Genomic DNA, 13984 nt, shown 5'->3' with positions numbered 1-13984 from the left:
AAGTCCACAGATCCAACACAAGAACTCAGGAGGACAGATTATCACCTAGTTTAGTTTCAGTCTGTTGAGAATGCCGCTAAATCGCCCTTACGCGTAAGCTCATCAGCTCTGCAATTCCCAGCGATTCCATTGTGACGCGACACCCAAAAGAGCCTAATACTAGTAGCAAGTATTTAAATCTCATATTTGCGAACTGCTCTTATAAGGTCTTCTACAGATTTAAAGCTAGATTTGGACTGTTGACTTGTAATTTATTCACTTTTATATAAGAAAATATGAAAAATCAGTAATAGATGTTTTCTATATATATTTATATAAGTACTTTTATCTAGTTAAGCAAAGATGGTTGTATGTGTATCGAAATGTAAAACGAATTCACCAATCTGCCAATTATTTTCGATGTGGACAATTTACGAAGGTAAGGAAGGAGAGATCTAGTAGAGCAGGATATGCAAAACATAAGCAGTGGTAAGAAAGGATTGCTTCGCTCCTTCGCGCATATAATTTGAATTATAATGTGATGCCCTTTTCGCAACCCTATCGCTGAAGCCTACAATCATTTCGGCTATGATTGACTGGACCAAACAAATGGCTTGCCGATTTCGATATACAAGAGTCTGCCGAGGACATGCAGTAAGTGTGTTTGTTGGTAAAACATTGGTGGTGTTAGCTCCACATTGTCGCACAGTGGGGTGCGTTAGCACAATTTGTGTACAGGATATGTTACAGCATACATTAAAAGGATTTCAACGCGGGTAAACAACAAAAAAAAAGAACACCAAAGCATTGGTAGAATTCTATTTGCAATTGATAAGCATGCAAAAAGGGATTTTAGTATGTATATATTCTAAGCGACAAACACACATACATACACACTAAGGGCAAGACGGATGCTTACGGTATATTTTTTCCGCATTTAGGGTTGTGGCATTTCGAAAAGAGGTGTGTCAGAGGGTTGGGTTGACTTTGGCAGTTGTCGTGATTTATGTTCTCTACGCTTGCGGTTGACTCAAGCTTGTGCAGTATGGGACGCGTTTAATTTTCGCTTGGCTATGCTTGGCGCTTTTGCTGTTGTTTACATACTAATCCATGAAATGGTATTAACTGTTATCGCTTACGAATTTAATTGTGTAACGAGATGCTGAAGTTTCTTGTAAATTTATTTATGCGTTTTAGGGAATATTCAATAAGATGCTGTATAGAGAGAGAGTGGAAGGAAAGCAAATAATTTAAATTAAATAATTTTTGAAATTAAAAATAGAATTGAAAATTATTGTTGATTATATTTTGAAATATGAACAAATTTTCATGAAACCCAAACTTTTACTCTACATATATCAAAGACTAGCAGACCACTCAGCCTTCGCACGGGCTTAAACCAACATTTCAAAAGTTATAAGTATTTTACGACGAACTCTAGTCTTTGGTGTCCGTTGTCTTTCTTTCTGATTATGAAGGCGTTGGGAACGCTCAGAGTTCGACGCTCTAGTACGAGCTTGTATATTTCTAATATTTTGTTCTTCAAGCCGCTGCACACGCTCCGTACTCGACCCTCACCTGAGAACTATTTCCAGAAAGTTCAGATTCTAGCAATAAATATTGCCTATTTTACTCAGAGTGAATGTAGCTTTCCAATGGTGATAGAATTTTTGAAATCGGCACAGTAATTTCGGGGTTTATTCAATACAAACATACATACAAATCTTCCCTCTTTATAATAGTAGAAGAGATTAAAAGATTACGCCAAAATTTTACCATTACTTTTTGTGTTTCTCATTTGACTGTAATGACCTTATTAAAAGCAAAGCAAAGCAAGAATATCCCAATCACATCACATATTTCCGAAATTCGGAATAAAGTAAGGCTCTTTATATATAAGAATCATAAAATTTTCATCATATTTCCTATTTTTATTATTATTATTCCAGTTTTATTTTATAATACATATATATCTGTATAATTATTGTTATATAAATAACCTTTCCAGTTTTCTTGCCACCTGCCATCATATCACATACTTCATATTAAAACTTATGCTTGGAAACGACTAACATCTAACTGTTTTACACGGAGATTAAAGGACCTCCGGTGAGTAAAAAAATTTTATATACGTTTTTCTACATCAATACTATCGGTAAAGATAATATTAAGCAATTTGAGATTCGATAGAATCGACACAGCCTTCAAAGTAGTTCACACGGTGATAACCCCTTTATTTGTCACACATGTCTGGTCTGCGATTGACTTTTTCATGTTTGAAAACATAAAGAATTTGGACTGGGCGAAATATAGACCAGTGTCAATGGGCCGTGGTGACGACGGAGGTGTAAATAGGTGTTTTGTCATGGCGATAGAACCACTTTACTGAATGTTTCTTGTTGGATCCTATTTGATCCATATTTCGTCGAACGTCACGAAACGTTGAAGAAACGCTATCGGATTGAATTTAAACATTTTCAAAATACTTCAGAAACCAACTATCATTGCTCAGAGGATTCGAAGGCACATTGGCGGCCACTACATGATAGCAAAATTCTCTCGGGATAGTGACGCTATCGGATTATGAGGCTAAATACTTATTGAACCACCCTCTTATATTATACTAATCATCATCATCGATACTGATTAGAAGGTGTTCTAATAATATTGTCTGTTTAACTTGTTAAGGATCACCGCAATGTACAAGTATCTACAATAGTTTGAAGCCTGTATTAGTTTATAGTTGTATTGTACTTTCTTCAATGGAGTATTGTTGTTATAGCAAAGGTAGATTCCTTCAAGGCACATCAAATAGCAAAGAAGGCATCTTGTACGCCATAAGATCTAAATTAACCAAGTGAATACGCTGCAGCATCCTTGAAGCTTTTGTTCGTGGTGCGTATCCTACGCATCCTTTGGTGTAAATTTTGTTGTTTGTCCGATTGTTAATTGGGCCATGAAGGCAAGTTTGCATGCGCATGTGAGCAAGCTGTTGCAGCCACGACAACAACAACACCGATAACGGCCAAAGCAACAACCTAAACACCCACACAACACAAATGCAATAATAGAGGCATCAGTAACAACAACAATAACACCAACATTATGAGCGTCAGCAACAAAAGTGAACACAATGAAAACCACATAAACAACAAGAGCAACAACAATTGCGTATATAAACTTAACAATAGCTTTGCTGCAACTAACAGCAACAACCACAACAATGACATATGTACAATAACAATAAACAAAGGAAAACGCCACAAGGCGAAAGTATGAATACCCACAAAAGCAACAGCAACAACAACAGCGAGCAAGTAAGCAAGCAACATCAGTGGTAATGGCAACAAAGCGGCCTCAACGGCAGCAGCAGCAGCAGTCTCACCAGCAGCAACAACAAAGGATGTGTTGAACAAAAGGACACCAAGTGCAGAAAGCAGCAATGCAATTTGATCCTTGCGAAAGGGTAATGCTGCGCAGTATTCACACAATGCCACGCAAACACACACACAGATTCAAGCATGCCGCATGCTTACGCTTGCACGAACATTTCGGTTTGTGATTGTAGGCTGTCGCGCACGTGGCGCTCGAAGCTTCAAGGCAATGCAAGAAGTTGAGTGAGGAGACTCTACAGAGGGGAGCGGAGTTACAGCGGCAACAAAGAGCAGTTTGAATGCATTTCATCTGTACTCGAGGCAATCTTACCCGTAAAGGGTTGCCAGAAAGAATCAGCAAAGGGTCAGCTTAAAACCTTAGTGAAGCTATGATTTGGAACCACAACAATGGCTCAGTCTTCTTCATCTTCCTGTTGCTGCAATTGATTGAAGGACCTTAATTATTGGCGCGTGTGATTTCACCTTTCTACTCTCTGGATTCAATGAAAACATTTTTGGAATAATTATGGAGATTGAAGTGTGGTACCATTCTGACAGCTTGCTATGAACGGGAAGGGCGTGTTGCGGGTGTGCACTATTTGAATTTCAAAATGATAATTGGTGTGGACTATTGGTGAAAAGTGGGGTGGGCATGTTTGAATTGTATGTGTGATAATTGCTATATTTAGACAACGGCAACAACGACTGAGTAAATTAACGGTTGCCGTGTAATTCTAGAGCAGTCTGCAGTCAAACACGTGCGCTTTTTTAACTGAAAACAAGAAATGCGTGAGAAAATTGGTGAAAAGTTACTAGCACAAGAGGAAAAGATGAAACGCACCTGTGCTCAACAACTGGTGTGCTATGAAGTGTAGGCGTGACATTCTCATAGTGAAACGTTGAGATTCGATGCGATTTCGAAAAGAAGATTCGATAAAGATAAAGAGATGGGAATTTTCAATTCGACAAGGACCAACACTGCGACACTGGATAAAATTAACGAATTTAACTTACCGTCCGATAGACTCAAAGTTAAGTTTAAGACATGTTAAATTCGTTCACTATAGGACTTGAGTTTCCCCGGAATCTTAACACCCAAATGTCCGCTTTGCAAATGAATATAGAGTTTTTGTATGATCTATAGAAAATCTCCCGAAACCTCCTTATGGTCTTTAAATATTCTTACCTTACTCGAAACGCCATTCTACTACTATCTCTATTAAGAAAGGATTCGTTATAACGCGATATCGAGATCATCGCTTCCGATAGTTTGAAATATTCGAATGACTTGTGAAAGTGGTACAAATTAATGAGATTAATCGCGATTCAGACTGAGTCATGTCTAGTTTTTCAACAGTAGTTAAACTATGAGTATATGGTTAAATCTTCCGGAAGAGCTCAAAAGAAATTATACATTATCAAAGAATGCAACAATGAGTTATGAATCTATTGCGTTTAAAAAGAAGTAGAGAGAAAGTAGACCAAATGCGGAAGAATTAATTTTGGTTATAAAATAACATGTACTTGTGAAACGAAGGAAAGACAGGGGCTCTTTCATAAATTCGTAATTGGCAATTAAGAAGAAGAGGCACATAAAATACGATAACTTTTTATGGAACTTAATTTATGCAATAAATGGTATGCCTTTTAAGAAATCGTCATCCTTAAAGAGTTATGTTGAAGATATCGGAGGTAATTTAATCTCTGCATTCGAAATCTCTCAGTTATATTGGTATACAACTACTTTGCTTCCGCCGTTTTTTTGTAAATTTAAGGCTTTTTTCACTTAGGACAGACTCACCGTACGTATCCAAAAGCATTCGATGAGCCTCAGCCGCACTTTTCTTGGAATTAAAAAAGAAAAGCAAAATTTCCCGCAAATGTCGAGAATTCGGCTCATTTTCAGTCGGTGACATTTTCAGTTGAGAATAAGTTTTTCTCTACAAAATTTTGTTGGGTTAATGTTGACACAAATGTCCAAGGTCGATATAAAACGATTTAATCGGTTTAATCGACCAGTGCTTGACCCTAGAGACATTCCCGCATATGTCGAAAATTCGTCTTGAAGTATCGTTGAAGTATCCAAGATCGATATAAAAAAATCGATTTAATCGACCAGTGCTTGACCCTAGAGACGTCTATTGGAAACCGGCGGCAAAGTTGTAGAACTTTTTATCCTAATGAGTACTTTAAAAATTGGTTAGGATACACTCTTTCTCTGCAAAAACTTTGTTCATTATATGTCAAAACTTTGATTCGCTAGTTTTTCATGAAACTCATTGAATCAGCAGCGAGATTTTATGTTTTCAAAGCTTCCCAATGTTTAAATAACTTTGACTACACTTAGAAAAAACAATACGAGCATATTCATTGAGGAATCCGTAACATATAAAAGCCAACAACAATACTTTTGTACATCTATTTTGAATAAAAAGTATTATCCTTTCATTACCTCCAAACTGTGCTCCGGCACAAATCATTAATTTTGACAATACAATTATGTGCATAATTTTCCAATTATGTTGTTGTTGCCGTTTTTGTCTCAACTGAAATTCATTATCCTTGTAACACAATTTAATTCATATCTTTATGGCGCATCCAACTGTGATTCAAATTCATTCAAACTCAACAAAACGAGCAATAATAACTGTGCGAGCAGCCAAAGGCGTTTTGTGGCTGACACCGAACCGCAGTAGGGCAAAGCAAAGCCAGCCAACAACAAAAACAATAACAGTTGCGCTTACGCTTAAAATCCAAAGCAGAAAAAACAGTAATTCCCCACACGCCCATTTAAATGTAATGCCAACAAAACAAAGGCCATAGGCATAGCTGCAGGATAGCGCTCATGAAATGAAACACACAAACAGATACACACTACCGAAAAGATCTATATGTTGTTGGTATGTCTGTCTGCAATTGAAACGGGTGAAAGGATTTAAGTTAGTGATATCATAAAAATCCTTATCATGCGTTGTCCTTGAGTTGCGTTGCGTTGCGTTGTGTAGTTTTTGTTTTTGTTATTGTTATTGTATTTTTTCCATACGCTTCAGGTTCGCTCACTTGTATTTACTGCGCTTGCAATGCGAAAATAATTTCTTTATCCCTTTTATGTGGCCATTTGACATGTGCCAATGCACAAAGCGGCGCTTCCCAGCCCACATATATGTATGTATGTAGATATGTAAGCGCGTGTACCTATGCATATATGTTCATATGTTTGCGGCATGTATTTAGTTGGAGAGCGTATTCCGTGGCGCTGCGGTAGTGTGTAATAACAACCCCCAAATGGGTCATTTGCGTATCCTCAAACAGCGTATAAAAATCAGTGAATAAGAAAACCGGAAGTGTCAAAGGACATCCGAGTTCAATTCTCTGTGTTGAGAAGTACATAAAGTAAATATGAGCAAAAGTGCGTACCGAATTATTTTCGGTTGTGGACAATTGAAATGGGACTAACTCTCTTTTGGCTAAAATATTCAAAATATCTGTATTTTTTCTGCCACCAAGCCACAACAAAAAGCTGTAATTGAGTGAAAGATTATTTTTAACCAGAAATCCAATAGGATACTAAAGTTATTTGCGGCTGAAATATATAGGTATCGAGGTTCCCTACTTTTTTAAAGAAAAAAAAAAAAAACACAAAAATATAAATTTAATGGTGAATATTTTTAATCATTCGAAATAACATTCTTTGGCATTTATTTTTTAAAGATTATCTCTTTCAAATGTTGACCGCGGCTACGTCTCAGATGGTCCATTCATTGAGTCCAATTTTCGATGACTCGTTCGAACATTTCGTCTGGTAACTGGCGAATGACATGCGTGATGTTTTGCTCCAAGGCATATATGTCACATATCTCCACAGGAAAACGTTTAATTGTGTGATACCATACGACCTTGAAATTATCTGCTCACTAAAGTATTCTCTCAATAAATTCATTGATTCATGTGATGTGTGTGAGGTGGAGTCGGCATTGAAACCAAATGTCGCTGAGATCACGGGCTTCAATTACAGGGATCAAATAGACGATTATTATGGAGAGATAACAGACGTCATTGACGTTTTCGTTCTCACCGGCATCATTATTGAAGAAATTCCACCGTTCCACAATCCGCACCAACCTGTTGTTTTTTCTTAATGAAATGGCAGTTCTTTAATCCCTTCAGGTTCCCCTTCCTCCCGAAAGGTTTTACGAAGAAGAAGACGAGAACTTAAAATAGTATTGTACTAGGTTCGACAAGCATTAGAGAGTTGCGAATCGAACGAACTAAACTGGGATGAATTAACCGAATAAAAAAGTATCAAGTAGTGACTAGAGGTTGCTTACTAAGTTTCAATATTAGTTTTATGATAAATTTTGTATTTTAATAGGGACAGTTATTTCAAAATTGAGCTATTCACAATGGTAAAACTTGTAGAAGTCTGTAAAACTATGCTGTAGATGGAAGTTATACCACTTTAATGAGATATCCACTTCATCTCTTCTACGAAATCAATTTGATAACTCTTTTGATGCTTAAAAATATACATTTCTTTTTTCGAGAGCAGAACCCGAAGATAGCTAACGGAGAAATGGCGAATCGATCACGGCCGTTATTGTGCGATTAATAAATAGTAGGCGAGAAGAACAAACTACGAATATATGTAGGTTTAACTTCATATGAAACGCGTCGAAATAGCTTCGACTCAAAATACTCGACTCGAAATAGCTATCAACAATTGAATAAATATGGCGTGTTAAATGCATTTGTAGACATCTTGAAGCCTCCATACGTACATACATACCGCGATTATCCACACCTTCGCCATGCACCACATATATTCCACATAAGCGACTTTGAGAGACTCTTCATCAACACACCACATGTCTGCCTCCACTGCGCTGAGCGGCACATTTTCCATAAAAACTTCTTGCCAACGTTGCATTTAAATTTGAATGCCACTATTGGAGACTTGTTGTTGTACGCAGCTACATACATATGTATGTGCATATCTTGTTCGTGTGCTGCTCCCATTATGCTGCGTGAGCCTTTTGTTTCTTTTCGGTTGCATGCCACAGTGAATGTCGCGTTGCATAGCGCCATGGCCGCACGTTTCATTACGGTGCGTGTGCGCCAAAATGACATTTCGTCTAATTACGGGGTGTGTTGCATGAGTGCCAACACAAATTCATGCGTTCAGGCGCAACGACGGCATGGCTCTTCGACCAACCAACCGGCTACGAGATGGCCTGTACGGGCACTAACGGCCAAATAGCGGCGGCAGGCATCTTTCATCAGCTAAAAAGAAAAGCACAAACAAATGCAACATGCAATGAAGAACGTACGTAAAGAAATTCCAACCAGCCAACGCAGCATTTGTGTAACCGATTGGTTGTCGCCGTTGGCTGTTGCGACTCACATATGCAAATCGTACAAAAAAGGAGGAGAAAACACAAACAAGATAGAAGCGCGCATTTAAATATTGATATCAAACCTGTAGTTGGGCTGTGTTTTCTCTCGGCTTAAGTACTCAATGGGTTCAGCAGCGAATATTACGGAGAAGGTGGATCAATATGGAAGGTCTTTTGTACAAAATTTGCATCATTTGGTGGGACAAACTTTTTTAATACCTTCAGTATAAGAATTTTAGAGATTAAAGTAGAAATTAGATTATCTACAAATGGATAGGTCTCGTGGTCTGCTCAGCGAAAGCGTAATGAAGTTCTTATAACCATTATATAGATTCGATCCATACTAAAAAGGGGTTAGTTTCCTGTTAGGCGATATAAATCTCATACTCATATATACTTCAGCGTGAACGTATTGCGGTTTCTTCAACCATATTTAACTTACGCTGGAGATTCATATGAGTTCGGAGTTTTCTAGAAACATTTACAGACAGTAGGGGCTATCAGTGTGGCATAAGTTTTGTAATTTTGATTAGAAAAAACTTTCGTATGCCTCTTAAAATACTTTTAGATAGGATCTGTATTCTAGCCGAAAAATAAATAGTGTGATATATATAGGTGATATAGTTTTCATTTGGAATCATTATACTACCGATTTGGGCTCAGAGAACCACTCTCATGAATAAATGTTGCTTTTATTTCTGACTCTAATTTATGAAAATATGTTTTTTGGTATAACAGTGGTTTGACTATGCCTAAGTATTGAATATTGAAGGAGAAATTAATGGATGATATAGAAGATCTTCTCATAAGGTATTTTTTAAATATTATTTTAAATCAAAGTCTAATGAAATTATTGATTATCGTGTACTGTACCACTGTACCTCTGTGCCATGCGATGCATTATCCTCCTACGAGTGTTTCAGCATTTTATCACACTCTCATTTACATAGCGAAATTGCATACCACCACTTCCCTCGACCCCGCCTGCACTTCCTTTTAGCTTCTTAATGAAATGCACTAAATGCGAAAATTCCATGAAGCGCCCTGCTCACTCGATAAATGATACTTACTTCACACTGCGCTAGGACTACATGGCGTATGAGTGTGCGTGCGATAATGAATGTGCGGCTACGCATAAGCACATAAGCAAACACACACAAATGCTGGGAATGTGCATTTTTGGCCTCTTACTAACAACATTTCGTCGTCTGTAATTAACGCGATGCATTTCTGCAAAGCTCCCTTACACGCTGCATGCCACCAACAAACAAAACAAGCCTACAGCGCAAAGCCAAATAAATTCGTTTGTGTGTGTGTGTGTATGTATGTGCTGTAAATACCGAGGGACACTTTTAACTTTTCGCACTTTTAATAATCTTACTTTATGCGTGCATCACCACGCACATCCACCCACCCCTCTCGTGCATCATGCAACTGTATATGTGCGGCGGCTCTGGTTGGTTGCATGCGCTAAGATTAATGTGTGCAACACTCTCGGCACGAATGCGAAAATTTGCTGGCGTCGCGTAAGAAATGGAAATTTATCATCAATTGCAAGCGAGCGGTAATGAGTTTTCCATGCCTGCCCGCGATAGTGGCATTACGGGCGCATGTGCTCTAGTACACATGTACTCATCGGGACAGCGACGGTGACTTTCCTTTGCGTGTTGGCCTTTAGTGGCGGCGGTGGGCAATCGGCAATGTGCGTTTCTAAATTTAGGCCTTTCGCATTCGGTACATTTTCATTGAATTCACCAGCGCCATTAACAACAAAAACAAACTTCGAAAAAAAGCAAAAACAAAAGGCTGGCAATAGATTTGCAAATGTTGCTGTTGTTATTACGCTTGTTGTTGTTGTCGTTGCTGAGTGCGCTGTTTATTGCGCTTATAATGCACCTACAAAGTAGCTTCAATTGCCTGTGCCTAAATTCGCTTCGGCTTACATACACATCTCTCGGTCCATGCGCCACTTAGCTGCCTTGCAACTTGGCATTTTCGGTTGTATTTGCGTGCGCTTGAATATTTGTCATTGTCAACATTTCTCATCTCTTGCTTTCACGCAGGTGATTAACATAAACGCGAAACTGTCATGTCAGCAGCAGCGGCGATGGCGGTGGTGTTGCTGCCGTTCCGTTCGCAGGCTTCTACATTTTCTGATTGCCACCAACTTGTTAGGTGTCCCATTATATTAAAAAGTACTTTCAACTTTTTCATTTGAAACTTTTTTCTAAGCATTTTGATTGTATTTCGGTTTTCCGGCAAGTTAGACAGCCGCCGCCTACCATCACCTGGCCCAGCACTGCAGTTTGCTCTGCGTAATAACGCCCACGCGCTGCATTTTTGTGCCTTGTCGACGACATCTTTCAGTCGCATATTGTTCTTCGCAGTGCCAAAGGACGCGCTAATCCACTGTCTCGCCGACAGTTGTGAATGTAAGATGTTTGCTCTTTTTTCGTCTGCCGACGCTGTAAAGGTGTCGTTTTCTATTATTAACATCTCGCGCTCGTAAATCATTCGGTTGAATGTGATACCGAATTAAGATGTCGAGTTGTTGTATGCAAAGAGTTCATGAATTCGTTGCGTTTGAAAATATTCGAAGTGGAATTTCAGATGCAAGAATGGCTGAGTTAGTGAATATTTCGAATACATATCTCTCATATTGGCTTGGTTCTGAAACTAAACCATTGACAAAATATTTATTTTTATTCTGATACTCTTTGGAAGAAACATTTAGTTATATTGAGATAGAATACATAAGTAGTTCTGATCAACGGATCGATATTTTTTTGGAGTAGAAACCTGAACTCTAAACTGGATATATTCTGAAGTGTCTAGCATTTCCATATTACCAATAGATGTGACCTGCTCCCTCCTAAGAACCATTTTTTCCGATAGCTGGGCTTCTTCTTGTGATTACTGGGCAATCAAGGAGTAGATGCTCTGGTGTCTCTTGTCGTTTTGGATAAGTGATATATTTAGTAACTAGTATTCCATACCACTGAACCATACAAAGCCTTAGTCCTAAAGGTCAAAGCGAATACTACCCTCAACCGTTTTATTAACAATATTAAAATTAAGAAGTGGATTTTGATTTTCACTTTTCATATACAACATATCAAATATCTCATACAACCTACACAATCTGAAACCTCGTTTGTGCAGAAGATGACATAAAAAACGTAAACGCTCCTTATCTGACGGATTTAGAAAATATCATACAATAACAATTTCCATAGCAAATTTGATGACCCTAATTAGAAACAATTCCACAGTTGAATAAACTGCGTCCGCACACAATTGACACTCAAGTGCAATGCAGGAACAACAAAGCGCACATAAAGCGGTTAACAAACAACAGTTACAATAGCCAAAGTACCATTGCTGGTTGTCATTTAAGCTGTCATCTTAAATGTTGATCTCGTCTATGGCACATCAAAACACACATAAAAGTCATCAAATTCACTGAAAACAACATTTCAGTTAAGGCATTTTTACACACACACTGCCTGGGTTTGTTGCTGTTGTTGTTAGCTTTGTTGTTGATACTGCTGTTGTTTAACTTTTATCCCTGAGCGCATAAAAAGCCGGTACTCCATCCAATAATGGAAAAAATACACATTGAAGTTAACGCCCACCCACCAACAGGAGCCGAGAACAGCTTTGCAGTCTACACTCTGTTTACAACAATAAAAACCAACGGCACTGTAAAATAACGAGTAGAAAAACAAACACTTTCTCGCATGCATACAACATTAACAAAAGTGGCAACACTGCAACTCTCTGGGGTACGTCAAGCAAATGACAGTTGATTAGACAAGAATCTCGCTGGCGAGCGGCAGTCGCACAATAGACACAAAGCGGTAGCAGGCAACAACAACAACCGGCTAGAACGACATTATAAAAGTCCAACAACAACAACAACAGTAGCGTACAAAATGAAAATCAGCAATGACAATAACAACAAAGCCATCAAAGAGGGCACAAAACGAGCATCAAATGGAAAATTGTAAAATTATGCAATTCACAGGCGGTTGTGCGGACGCATTACCCGACATACCGCCAACATCGAGCGGCAAGTAAGTAAGCAGTTTGAGGGATTAAATTGTCGCAACTAGTAGTCACAACACACATTCTATTCTATTATCTTCTCGACACACCGGTGGCCCGAATCACCCCGCCGCGCACGGTGTTCAGAAACCAGTGAAATTTCGCTTTTACAGTTTGCCATCTCCGGAGGCCTGCAGGCGTCGCTCAAAACAACGACACATTAAAAGATCTTTGACTGCTGATAAGATGCAGTGCAGCCGTCGCTCAGATCGCGCTACGAGCTAGATACACAGCCAGCTGTTGTCGGAAGCTTGCCGCCATTTAGCGGGGTTTATGTTTAATTTAGCTTGCAGGATAACACGTTCTTATTGACGGTTCACTGCGTGCTTCGTTGTGGGGGTAATATGTTGTACGACCTCGTTTTGAATGTGGGATCCAAACATCATAATAATATTCGTGAGGACTAATTCGAGTAAGTGTCCATATGTGTACATGAGGTGTGCTTAATCGTATAGTTGGAGGGTTGCGAAATATGTTGCAGAAACAGAAATTGTGTTTCATATCTACTGACTTACTGACTTTTTCGGAAGTGAAAAATTTATTTCTTGAGACTTTTACAATGTTCACTGCTAACATTGTCTTCAATTAAAAATGAAATGTTTGTTCTAACTTAGCGTCTTAGGCATACTATATCTGAAGCTAATTTGTGAACGGAGGTGCGGACGATCATAATTCGGATGTCCAATCAATTATTCCGTTTTCTATACTAAATTTTCAAAATTATTGTTTGTATTAATTTTAGATCAGGGAAGCTAACGTCTTAATTATTACTTTTCGATTAGCAGAGTCTATAACAGTCTTGCCGGCATTGAAAGTCTTATATAATCCGCTATGGGAAATTGAGGTCTAAACCGAATTTAGGAAAAGTTTGGATCGATACGCACGAACTTCTCTTCAATAAGAGTAGAACAAGTTGAGAATATTAAGTCTTAAAACCCCGACCTCTACTATTTTTTTTTTTTTTTGATAATTTATCTTCATTAAAGAGGACTGAAATCGAGTGAAAATCATAACTTAGATGCATAGGTTTTATCGTGTACTGGGCGCAAGGCATTGGTTATGCGCTAAGCCTAGACTGAAGAGGGTCGTCAACCTGAATTTTATCAGAATTCTGTCAGCCTTTCTGGACAC

The sequence above is a fragment of the Zeugodacus cucurbitae genome, chromosome 2 (genome assembly GCF_028554725.1).
Source record: "Zeugodacus cucurbitae isolate PBARC_wt_2022May chromosome 2, idZeuCucr1.2, whole genome shotgun sequence".
NCBI lineage: Eukaryota > Metazoa > Arthropoda > Insecta > Diptera > Tephritidae > Zeugodacus > Zeugodacus cucurbitae.
Note: the sequence above shows the minus strand (reverse complement) of the source record.